Raw genomic sequence first — 12,703 nt, forward strand, 5'->3', positions numbered from 1 at the left:
TAATGGCCCCCAATTCCGCAGCAGCCAGATTAACAAGTTAATTGAGAAATTCAGGTTCACATGGAAGTACTCAACCATGTATCACGAGGGCTAACGGCCTTGCTGAAGCATTCAACAAAACGTTATGCGACGCCCTAAGGAAGTTTGTCTCTGCCACAAAGAGAAACTGGCACAAGAAGCTCCCCAAAATTCTTTGGGTCTACTGCATCATAGCCTAAGGACCAACACAACCCATCCCCTACTCACTAGTGTACAGAGGCGAGTTTGTTGCCCCATTGAAAATCCAATTGCCATCCTTAAGAGTGGCCCTCCACTACAGAATGATGAGTGAAGAGCGAGCCGCTCTTCACTGCCAAGAGCTGGACGAGCTTGACTAAGGGAGGCGTCGAGCACAGCAGAGGCTCGAGGCTCACAAAAATCATATGCAAAGGGCAATTGATCGATCCACCAGGATAAGAGCCTTCTTGAAGGGCGAACTCATGAGCCGAAGTGGGAATGCCCATTCGTCGTAAGGAACAATTTCCCTAACGGTGCATACTTGTTGGTTAATGCCGAAGGGGAGGAGGCCATGCCTCCAATCAATGGCAGATATTTAAGAAAGTATTATCCATGAGCAAAGGTCCAAATCAAGCGTCCTAGGGTAATGGCGCACATCACCGCCGGCTCGGAGTGCCTGGGGCATGCCCCTACACCACTCTCCTTCGCGGGCAAGGGAACCTCGTTCCTTGTCTCGCCCACATACATGACCCCCTGTGGTCCCCCAAAACAAAAAAAACAATGATGATATAGGGACTTGTGAAAATCAGCAATGACGCATTCCCCAAGGGTTGTGATGAAAACCCGCAAGGGCATCCCAACCATTACAAAGCAAACAGCAATCGCCCCATGGGAACAACGGGCATTCCATAGACCATTCCTTATTCCCATCATCAATAGGGATAAGGACTGCACCAGCCCACCAAAAATAAAGAGGAGTAGAGAATTCAATGCACAAAAAAGGGTTATATGTTTGTTGTTACAATACAATTTGCAACACAAAAAACAGTGTACATTTGTTCTGAAATGGATCCCTTTCCTTCAAGAGTCCCACTGCCTTCTTACGGTGCTAGTTCCTTCAAAGAGGTTGCATCCATCTCTTCAAGTAAGTCTTGAAGAGGACAGAGAGTGCCTCCTCCTTCAATGTGCCCTCCGACAAAGGCGCCGGGCCAGACAAGCTCGCGGGCCAGCCGCCCCCCTCATGCAATTTACCATCACACCTAAAAACGTATGTTGGGATTCAGGGTGGCTGGCCCTTAGCGCCTTCTACATGGCCATGAGCCTCACGTCATGGGTCCCACAGAAACAAAGGAGCTCCGGAGCAACAAGCTCGCCCTCTGTCACAGGTGTATCGTCTCTTCTGCATGGGCGAATGCCTCACAAGGATGCCCAACGCCCGCTCACACCGTAAAGGCTAATGTCAAGCAGTCCGCCCCCACAGTGAGCATCGCTCACCGGCCAAGTTCTTCAAAGAAAACGAAGTCTCCTCGCTGCCTCCACATGAAGGACCATCAAGAAAAGGAACTTCATCACAAAGGGGAGAAGCTGCCCTCACACTCTTTTGCCTAGCCCCTTTTTAAGTGACTTAGGCTCATCAAGGCTTCCTGCATCCCGACTGCCATGCCACCCAGATGCTCAACCACATGTCACCACAATGACTCCTAGTTGACCGCGACATTTAAACCTTCTCATGCCTCATCTGCTAGACGTTACTCAAGAAGCATCACGGTCAAACCTCACGTCGGCATACTACCAGCCTGGTGTCACCAGCAGATCACGCAAAAGGATCTCACACAAGGCACTGCCATCCATGTGGCACTCTCTATCTGACCTCGCCCCAGCATGCAGGTTCCTCGGTACTCGAGTGCTACCTCTCTAAGAATGCTTTCTTAGGGGCAACCTCTTCATTCCACCTCCCATGGGTGCCATCTTCACTCCACCTCCCGCGGGTGCCAACTTCATTCCACCCCCCATGGGTGTCATCGCCATTCCACCCCCCGTTGGTACCACTTCACTCCATCCCCTGTGGGTGTCATCTTCATTCCATTCCCCACGAGTACAACTTTTCATTCCAACCCTCGTGGGTACCATCTTCACTCAAACCCCCATGGGTACCACTTCACTCCACCCCCCACGAGTATCATCTTCACCCCACCCCCCGCGGGTGACACTTCATTTCACTCCTGCGGGTACCATCTGCATTCCACGTCCGAGCCTTTAGCATTCCACCACCGCGGGTGCCATCTAACACCTCCCGCGGAAACCACCATCATTGAACCCGTGCAAACACAAACCGCCTAGGTCACAATAAAGCTACTCTTCGGGGCAACACCCCGGGAGGCAAAAAGGCACCCTTCCTCGGCCAGAAGCTACTACAATCAACCCGAGGCAGGGCCACACCCTCAAGACTCTCAGGACTACTCCGTCAAGGCTCACTACATTAGTGACCTCTTTCCCCCTCAAAAAAAAAAAAAAAAGAGAAGTTGGGAGTGATGGCAACCATATCGAGTAAACGTAAAAGAGCTTTAGGCGGACATCGAGAAAAAAAAAAAACAAGCTATGGGTAAAATTACCCAACAAAAAGAAACAGGGGCATGGTGAAAACCCACAAGGGCGCCTTGAGTAAATATGATAGGCAAGCATGGCCACAAAGCCATGAGTAAAAGGTCCTAAGAAAAAAATCCGAGCATGGTAAAAACCCGCAAAGGGAATCATGAGTAAAAGCGAAAACCAACGGGTGGACGTGACCTCGAAGTCATGGGTTAAAGTGCTCTAATAAACGATATGGTGACAACCACTCTGTTGGCACCATATCTACTCGGTTTAGGTGAAAGCCCGCAAAGGGCACCTGAATCGAGTCTCCTTCTTCCGACCTTCGAGCCAAACCTTCTCACCTTCGGCCCCAGTGTCCTCCAAACATTCAGGTCCCTTTCGAAAAAATCCGGGCTCCAGTGCCTTCCAAAACAGTTGGTGCCCCAATGCCTTCCAAAAACGCCTCTCAAAGAAATTTTCGACCCCAGTGCCTCCTTTTTTTAATGCCGGGCCTTAGTGCCGCCACATAAAAAAAAACAAACTCTCTCCTCCTCTTCTTTTCCATCAAACTCCAGCATCCAGGGTGAAGTCCCCAAAAATGGGATCGCCTCAGAGGCCATCCTCCTATCAAGTCTGGGTAATTCGGGCGATCCCCAATTGGACCTATAGGACGTAAGCTGAAGAGGTACCTTGCCTGCCTTTTCTTCCTCCATCAAGTTTCAAGCATCCAGGGTGAAGTCCCCTAAAATGGGACCACCTCGAAAGCCATCCTCCTTTCAAGTCTGGCTAATTCGAGAGACCCCCAACTGGACCTGTGGGACGTAAGCAAAGAGATACCTTGTTTTCTCTTAGCGCTTCTGTTTGGATAGGGATAAAGCTCACAAGAAGGACCCTCGCCAATTGGAACGCCAAGATCTCCCTAGCCGGATTGGGATAAAGCTCACAAGAAGGCCCCCCACTGGCTAGAACATCTAGAGTTCACGTTGAGAAAAAAGTTATAAGCCCACCAAAGAAATCCCCTCAACAAGGCACCGGACCACTGGAAACCACTTTGGTCACCCCCGGGTCAAGGGAAAAGCTCAACAAGGTCTACCTCTCGAGGATTGTGTTGTGCCAGTGATCAAGAAAAATAAATATTGATCAAGAGGCAATAAACACATCTGGGCATGGATTCGTCATAAGAGCTACAACGTTAAGTTTTTTCGAATGTTGCACTTCTCGCTTCTCTCAAAGCGCAACATCCATTAGGGTAAGTTGTTGTTGTACGTCATTTTTTACACACTTCCATAAGCCCATGCGAGTAAGGACAGAGCCGGTGATAGTCTATGTCACGCCCCCAGCCCCTAACCCCTACCGTACTTGCCAGAGGGCAACAGAGTGCGAGACCGTGACCAGAGGTAGCGAATGCCGCTTAATGCATTTGAAAAGAAGGAAATCAGAGCATACCACAAAAGAAAGTAGAAACTCCCACTAGAACCATAACAAAAACTGTATAAATTAAAACCAAACTTAATATATGAAAATATTACAAATTGTCCAAGGCATCAAAGGCCCAACAATAAATACATAGCTATACAAACAACAATTATACGACCAATGGCCATCTAACACCTACAATCTAAAGGGAGTTATCTCACCAAGCTCGGGTCTTCAACAGCTAGTAATGAATACCGCCCGTATGTCCTCGACCTGCGGCTATTAATCTACAAGGATAGAAGCAAACAGAATGAGCAATAAAGCCCAGTAAGTAGATCAAACATCATGCTTCCCAGCCTATGAATATCATTCTACAACAATGTACAAGGTTCTATACTGTTCCTATACAACATGAGTGATGCACCATAATCATATTCATCAATGTGCCGTGCATGGTTCACAGTGAAGCGATAACAAATTAGATCAACCATATATAATATGCTGCGGGGGTCAATCAAATCATACAACTAAACAAATCTTGGCAATTAACATATTAAGGTGAATAATAACCATTACTACTAACTCACTCTCTAATTTGCCTACTCCCAAAGTAGAAACCCTATTCATCAAGCCAAGCCAATCCCATTGTTTAGGACTTCTATCATCACTCAAGAGGAAAAACAATGACAAGTGGGTGACGCCCTCCATAATGATTTCACACGCGTACACACAGTCCCCACCGTGCTTTGGGGTTTTTGATAGGCGATAGCCTTGCAAGACATTACTCCCTATGCTACCTTGGCTAGGAGCGTTACACCGTCAGGGTGCCAATCACTATGAACGAGGGAGAGACCACCCAAACATCATCTATCCCGACTCCCGTCCTACCATTGGGTGAGCTGGAAAGGTCACAAGTAGGCAATGCAATACACTCAAAGCATGCCAATAAATCTCATATCATCTCATGGTCATGCAATACGCTCAAAGCATGCCAAGAGATCTCAAAGTTGGCCCATGCACTACGCTCAAAGCAGGCCAATCATTCACATTCACAATATGGTCATGCAATATGCTCAAAGCATGTCAATCAATCACATTCACAGTATGGTCATGCAATATGCTCAAAGCATGCCAATCAATTACATTCACAGTATGGTCATGCAATACGCTCAAAGCATGTCAATCAATCACATTCACAGTATGGTCATGCAATACGCTCAAAGCATGTCAATCAATCACATTCCACACATTACATAGCTGACCACACAGGTATTATCACATAACACTTGTCACAATCATATCACATCACACTACCAATGGATGACCCATTGCATAGTGCTTCATATCATATTAGTTATTATATCAAATCGCATCACACTATCAATAGATGGCCCATTGCATAATGCTTCATACATTATTTATCATATCAAATCACATCACACTATCAATGGATGCCCCATTGCATAGTGCTTCACACTATACTTATCATATCACATGTTCATCATATCATAGTGGGCTTTCATTTCAGGGCAAAGCACATATTCATTTCATGACAGAACCAGTATTCCTTTTATAAAAGCGCAGGTGCTCATTTCATAACAGAGCAACACAGCATATTTCAATATTATGTGCTCTTATTAGAGCACAATACGACCATGCAACACGCACAAAGCATGCCGATGAATCACATATCACTTAGCTCTTATCACATGGAACTTATCACAAGCTTGCTCATTCAACCTTATATAAGTATTCATCATTTCATAAGCATTCACTAATTCATAAGCATTCGTCATTTCATAAACAATGGCCTGTCTAATTACAACCATGCACACTTAATGTCACATAAGCATTCATCATCTCATAAGCATTTACTAGTTCATAAGCATTCATTATCTCATAAGCATTCACTAGTTCATAAGCATGTATTATTATAAGCATGTTCATTCATATATCATAGGCATGTCTTATTACAATCGTGCATATTCAATAATTCGTAACCATTCACTATATCATAAGCATGTCTCATTGCAACCATGCATATTTCATAATTCTTAACAAAACAGAATTTCTAATATGATAGCCTCTTATAAATATTTGCCTAACTTCCAATCCTTAAGGAATTTAGTCATGGTCCCAAAACCAATTTGAAAATAGACTTACCCATTCTTCATTTAAAAGTGGTGTTGCCTCAATCAGAGATATATTGTTTAGTGAACAACTTTTCATAACACATATGACAGTTCTGGAAACCTTACTGCAACCACAACAGAGACATCTTTATACAAAATGGGGTGTAACTCCCAAATCATAGAGAATTTCAAAATGGTTCCAACACCAAATTTGAAGTAAACATATACATATTTCATTTAAAGTTATTTTGAGATCATTTGGATACCATTTGGTCAGTAAAAATTTTAACACAAAATAAGTAGCAGTTTTAGAAATTCACTGTAACTTATAACAGTGACATATGTAAGCAAACAAGGGTATAATTCTCAAACCATAAGGAATTTCAACATGATTCCAGAACCAAATATGAAATAGACACACCATATTTTATTTACAACTGGTTTGAGTTAATTTTGATACCGTTTGGTCAGTAAACAGTTTAGTATAATACATGCAAAGTTCTAGAAATTCACTGCATCTCGTAATAGTGACATAGTCATGAAAACAACATCATAATTCTCAACCATCAAGAATTTCAACATGATTTCAAAATTAAATTTGAATTATACGCACCCATATTTCATCTAAAACTGGTTTGAGCTCATTTGTACACTGCTTGGAAAGTGAACAATTTAGTACAATATGAGAAACGGTTATGGAAATAACTGCAATTGATAACAGTGACATGTCTATACACAGAGTCATAATTCTAATCCATAACGAATTTAAGCATAGTTTCAAAACTAATTTTGAAGTAGACACTTCCATATTTCAAATAAAAGTAGTTTTAAGTCATTTGGACGCTATTTGGTCAGTCTAACGTTCAGTACAAAAACATGCATGGTCCATGGAAATTCACAGCAAAGTTTTGACACACCTTATAGAATAATCATTAACTTCCAAACTAAGATGGATATCCATACAAAACCTTTTTCAACTTAAATTAGCCATATAGGGGTACTCTTCCTCATATTTTTATGACCAACATAATTATTTGCAGTACTAAATTCATCAAGCCAATGAGGACCACAATTCTGGAAAAACCGTGTACAAACAACACAATTTCACTAGCATGCATGCAGCCACATCCTCATTAAAAAATCATGCTTATAACCATGCTAATATTTCGTGAAAAACAATCAAGCAAGCTAATAGAAAGTTGAATGCTAGGTCTACTTACCTTGTACCCAAAAGACTCCAAGTTCCCCACCAAGCTACCCTCAAGGGCCAAGCTCCCCAAGCTTGAGGTTCTAAGCGTTGGAAAAAGGAAAAACGTGAGAGAGAGAGAGAATAAAATCTTGAGAGGGGTGGGGTGGGGATACTTATAAGCAAAAGGGGAGGTAACACACAAGTGACAATTGTCATTCATGCAAACGTTTAGTGGCATGAGAGTGCCATGTGGTGTTCATGCAAGTATCATGTGAATGCCATGTAAGTGTCATGTGGAAGTCATCACACATGGCGGTTAGAAGTCGTACACGGCTGAAACAATCATGACAGCATCTCTATATGCATGGCGATTGACATGAACGACGACTGACACGCACGGCAGTTGATCCCTCTCCAGTTGCGCACGACGGCCTCACTCTCTCACTGTTACGCAAGGCGGCCTCACTCTCTCACTGCCGTGCACGGCAGCCTCACTCTCTCACTACTGCGTACGGCTGCTTTCTCTCTCACTATCACACACAGTGGCCTCACTCTCTCACTATCGTGCATGGTCTTTTCTTATTGCCAACCAAGCCATCAAGGCCAAAAAATCTGGGTCGTTACAATCTGGTCTCGCTGATTCAAGAAACACCCACAAACCAAGATTTTGCCGAAAATAAAGCCTTCAACTTAGTGACCTTGGTATAGTGCCCTAGCACCAAGAAATGACTCTTCACTGTAGCCCTATACTAATGGCTGTAGCAGGGCACCAGACCACCGCCATTGTGCTCAGAACGTCGAAAAACCCTCGAGGAAAAAATTTGAGCTCAATCAGACCTCCCTAAAGGGGTCTATGCTCATGCAGCTCTGCAACTCATAGGTTTTACCATAGCACGGTGTGGCTTCACCAAACCAGTCCCGGAAATGGGGACTGTGACAATGTTTTCCAGCAGTAACTTCACCAACCCACGACGCCTTCCTCTGAAGCCAGATGGAGCTCAAACATTGACATGTTCTAGATCACACCAGCCTCGTCCTTTTGACCTATAGCACACCCTATGGCGTGACTGATAACCCCCATTGCTCTAAAGAGGAAAGTGACCGAAGAAACTGAGGAAGAAACAGGGTTCAACAAGCTTCGGATTCGGTAAAAGCATAGCTCAATGTCCAAGTTTCGGATCAACGCGGAGAGGAGTTCAGTAGAATCACCTCACGTAGAGCTACATTCTGGTACAACTCTTGCATTCAATCCGTGGTTTGATGAATGCATGTCCTCCGGTCGCCAAAGAAGCAAATCCAGCCATTTGCCGGTATCCCTTTCTCCGACAACCTTCCAAATTAGAAAAATACAAAAATCGACACCAAATCAGCTCATACTTGGTGCAAAACAACTATAACAACCTCCTCTCTGAATTGCACGCAGAGCTAAGAGCTAAAATAATGTAGCTCAAAGATGCATTGGCAAACAAAGTTCACGAAACTGGCTGGACTTTCACCCTGGGGTAGAAGGCCACCACAACATGATTAAAAGGCATCGAAATGCTCACATTTGAGGGAAAAATGAGGATATATTGCTGAAATAGCTGAACAATTGCCGCAAGTTGCAGGACCAGCTTCCAAGGTGTTCCCATGGCGAAGCAACCTGGATGTAGGGATGGTCTCGTCATTTGGACAAAAGATCATATGGAGATTTTGGTCATTTGTGCCTAACTTTTGGATTTTTTTGAATTTCTTTAATTATAATGAAGCTTGAATTTGAGCATTCAACTTTGATTGGTGAATCGTCTATATAAGCTAGCTTAACTCACTTGTGAAAGAGAGAACCCCCTTTTTTTTCAAGCTCCAATATCCATAAAGGCTGGGAAGAATCAAGGCTAGATTTCACCTGTTAGCTTGTCTTTCTTTGTGCGCCCCTAGTCTTTGTGGGAGAGGACAGAGAAAGAGAGAAAAATACTTTGAGAGAGAGTGAGGATACCCCTTAGTGTACGGTCCCGCGGGTACCCCGATCGTGCGGGTCACCCCGTATCTCTCCTAAGCTGAGTCATTATTCCTCTCTCTCTCACTCTCACCTCCACGCATGCAACCCCTCCCGCATCCACCCACAAGCCTACGAACGTGAGCAAACCTGCGAGCCTCGACCCTCAGGTTTCCCCACGCCCCCCTTAGCATCTAGCAAATCCCTCCGAGAGGGCGACCAAGGAGGAGGGACATTTGGATCCCATCCCAATAACATAGAGAGAGTGAGAAGAGAAAGGTTGTGAGCTTGTAGAGGGCTCTCATCCAAACCGCGCTAAGAAGCAACCGTAGGGCTTTGTAATTGCTTTAAGAGGGCCATCCACCTAGGCGTATCCCCGAATCACCAAAGCAACGTAAGAGCGTTCTCGCTCCAATCGCAAAAATCTCTCTCACCATTGGCCTCCTATCCACAAGAAGGAGGGCCCGCACGTGCACCACACGTCGGACTTCCACGGTTGTTCGAGAGAGGGTTTTCGCCTCCCCACTAGGAGGGAAACTAGGACTCCACTGACATCAGATGGTTAAACCATCAGCCGTGATGTGTGTGAATGTGCGCATGGCAGCTTTGAGACCAAGTGGACAGGCGTAGGAGCCGACATAGTGGGGTGTGTGTGGCGATGCGGTGGTGTGTGCGGCGATGCGCTAGTGTTAGCGATGCCTTTGTGATGCGTGGGTGGGGTTACACTTATGTTACCCTTTGAGACAGTGGTCTTTTTAAGACTCACCAAGCAAAGAAGAGAAGTGGTTTGAGGATTGCTTGGACCATGGCTATGCAGTTTAAAGTTCTGCAGCTAGGACTATGCAGTTTAAGGTCGTTCAACTAGACCTCCGCTACAGTTTAAGGTCATATAGTTTGGACCATGGTGCTAAGCCTTTTACATCATGTGGCCAGGACGTGCACTATAGTTTAAGGTCATACAGCTGGACCACGGTTATGCAGTTTAGAGTTATGCAATGAGGACTGTGCAGTTTAACGTCGTGCAAATAGACCTCCTCTACAGTTTAAGGTCATATAGTTTTGACCATGGTGTTAAGCCTTTTAATGCCATCCGATCGTGTACTATAGTTTAAGGTCAGCTAGACCATGGTTATGCAGTTTACACTCATGCAATGAAGACTGTGTAGTTTAAGGTCGTATAGTTTGGACCATACAGTTTAGGGTCATGCACCTAGACCATTTAGATGGGTAGGGAATGTGACTCTATGAGGAACAAAACCATAATTGGAGACTTGACACCCTGGGGATGCAAAGTGGTGGCCTTCTTGTGGGGATGACACGTCACAATCTGAGGAAAGTGGGAAAATCTACAGTCTACAGCGCTTTAGCATGAGCACAGTGCTAGCATAGGAAATGTGAATGGTGGGGCGCATGGTGTTTAAGCCTTTGGCGAGGTGCACGATGATAACGCTTTGTGAAGCGCACAGTGATAACTCTTTGTGAAGAGCGTAGTGGTAGCCTCTAGTGAAGCGCTCAGCAATAGCCTCCAGTGAAGCATGTGGCGATAGCCTCTGGTGAAGCGCGCAAAGATAGCCTGTGGTGAAGCACCCGGTGATAGCCTCTGGTGAAGCGCACGACAATAACCTCTGTTGAAGCGCACAATGATAGCCTCTAGTGAAGCGTGAAGTGATAGCCCTTTGTGAAGCACGCGACGATAGCGTCTGGTGAAGCGGGCGACGATAGCCCTTTGTGACGCACGATGATAGCGTCTGGTGAAGCTCATGGCGATAGTCCTATAGTGAAGCACGCAGCAATAGGTCTTTGTGAAGCGCACAGTGATAGCCTTTGGTGACGTGTGTGGCGATAGCATCCGAAGGATACACGACGATAAGGCATAGCGATGGCAGCAGGTTCATGAGGCACATGCGGTAGTGTTCACCATGAAAAATCATAGAGATCTTGAAATGAAGGTCTCTCAAATCTTACACCTTAAAATGATGAAAATGAAATAGTAGAGAAGGTGGGACAAATCGAATTCAGATCTGAGGCCAGATCTGCCTAGAAACGAGCATATCTTCTCTTAGATCTGTGGCAAAGCCAGCAAGATCCAAGATATAAAAATACGATTTTTAGAGCGAATTAATACAACACAAATCAAAATAAAATAAATCAATAAAAAATGAAGAAATAGAGAGGGTTGAGAATGACACCAAATCGGGTCGGATGGCCCGGGACTCCCAAGCCTTTTAGGGCTCAACCGTATCAAAACCGATCATGTTTTGTCTCTCTAGCCCAGATATCGATAAGCAAATCTTGATTGAGTAGGGTGGTTGTGCCCAGGAAAATGGTGTAGAGCTAGGGTTCTCAGGCTTAGGATAGATAAGGTTTTCTCTCTGATTTTTTCTCTCAGATCTCTATCTCCTGCAGCACTCTAGGGTTTTTAATCTCTATCTCAGGTTTTTTTTCTTTCCTCTATCTCTGAAGTCCCTCTTGTTTCTCTTTCCACCCCCCTTTAAATAGTCTCGAAAGATGCTAAAAAGGGGGCAAAAATTGTTGGGAAGGATATCCTCCCGCAACAAACAAATCCCCGCAGTCAAAGATACCATTTGGGGAGGTGTATTTGGGCGGAACGGGGCATGTGGCTCAGGCGGCATGGGTCGTATCGCCTGGGCTGCACGTCCAGTGCCACACAAACAAAAAATGCTCCAAATTGAAATTTTTCTTTCAGGTGTGTCCCTCAACCTCTTTTGAGGCTACCAGCAAATACTTGGGTGAAAACGGACTTCTTTTTTGCTATTTTTAGTGATTGCTTTGGTAAAATAGGGTGTTTACAGAAATCTGGTCAAAACATGGTTTCTTCAGAGTTCTAGGCAGGCAAACTGGTTCCGAGTCACAAGATAGGTTTGTGAACTATGGATTTGAGTTTACTAGGTTAAGTGTGATCCTAAAGGTTCAATAAACCATATAATTTTCCATATTTAAAATGGGGTGTCTACAGTTGTCCCTCTTTGGTACTCCCTGTCCTTCGGGGGACAGGTGAGTGGCACAAAAGTAGACATTCTGGCGTTCCCTGTCCTTTGGGGGGCAGGTGAACGTCAAAGATAAAGCAGACATTTTAAATTTTGTCCTGAAGTCACGTGGTCAGGGAGCACACCAACTACTCCTCCAAGTCATTGCGCTCACCGAACTCACCCACCGAGGGCATTTTTCCTCCTAGGGTGTTTGGCGTGAGATGTCGGTGAGTTACACGAGCTTGAAACTCGAGTTGGATTTTCTGGCCATGTCACTTAACTTCAGGTGGTTTTGCAGTTTGAAATTTTTATCCCTAGCATTTTCTTTGATCTCCTTAGGGTTTCCTAAGGCTATTTATAGGAAAAGGCCTTTTAAAGGAAGAGAATTGTCTGGTTGAATCCGAAGAGAGAGACGAGGCAGCAATGCGGTAAA

The sequence above is a fragment of the Amborella trichopoda genome, chromosome 4 (genome assembly GCF_054954075.1).
Source record: "Amborella trichopoda isolate Santa Cruz 75 chromosome 4, AtrichopodaSantaCruz75HAP2 v2.0, whole genome shotgun sequence".
NCBI lineage: Eukaryota > Viridiplantae > Streptophyta > Magnoliopsida > Amborellales > Amborellaceae > Amborella > Amborella trichopoda.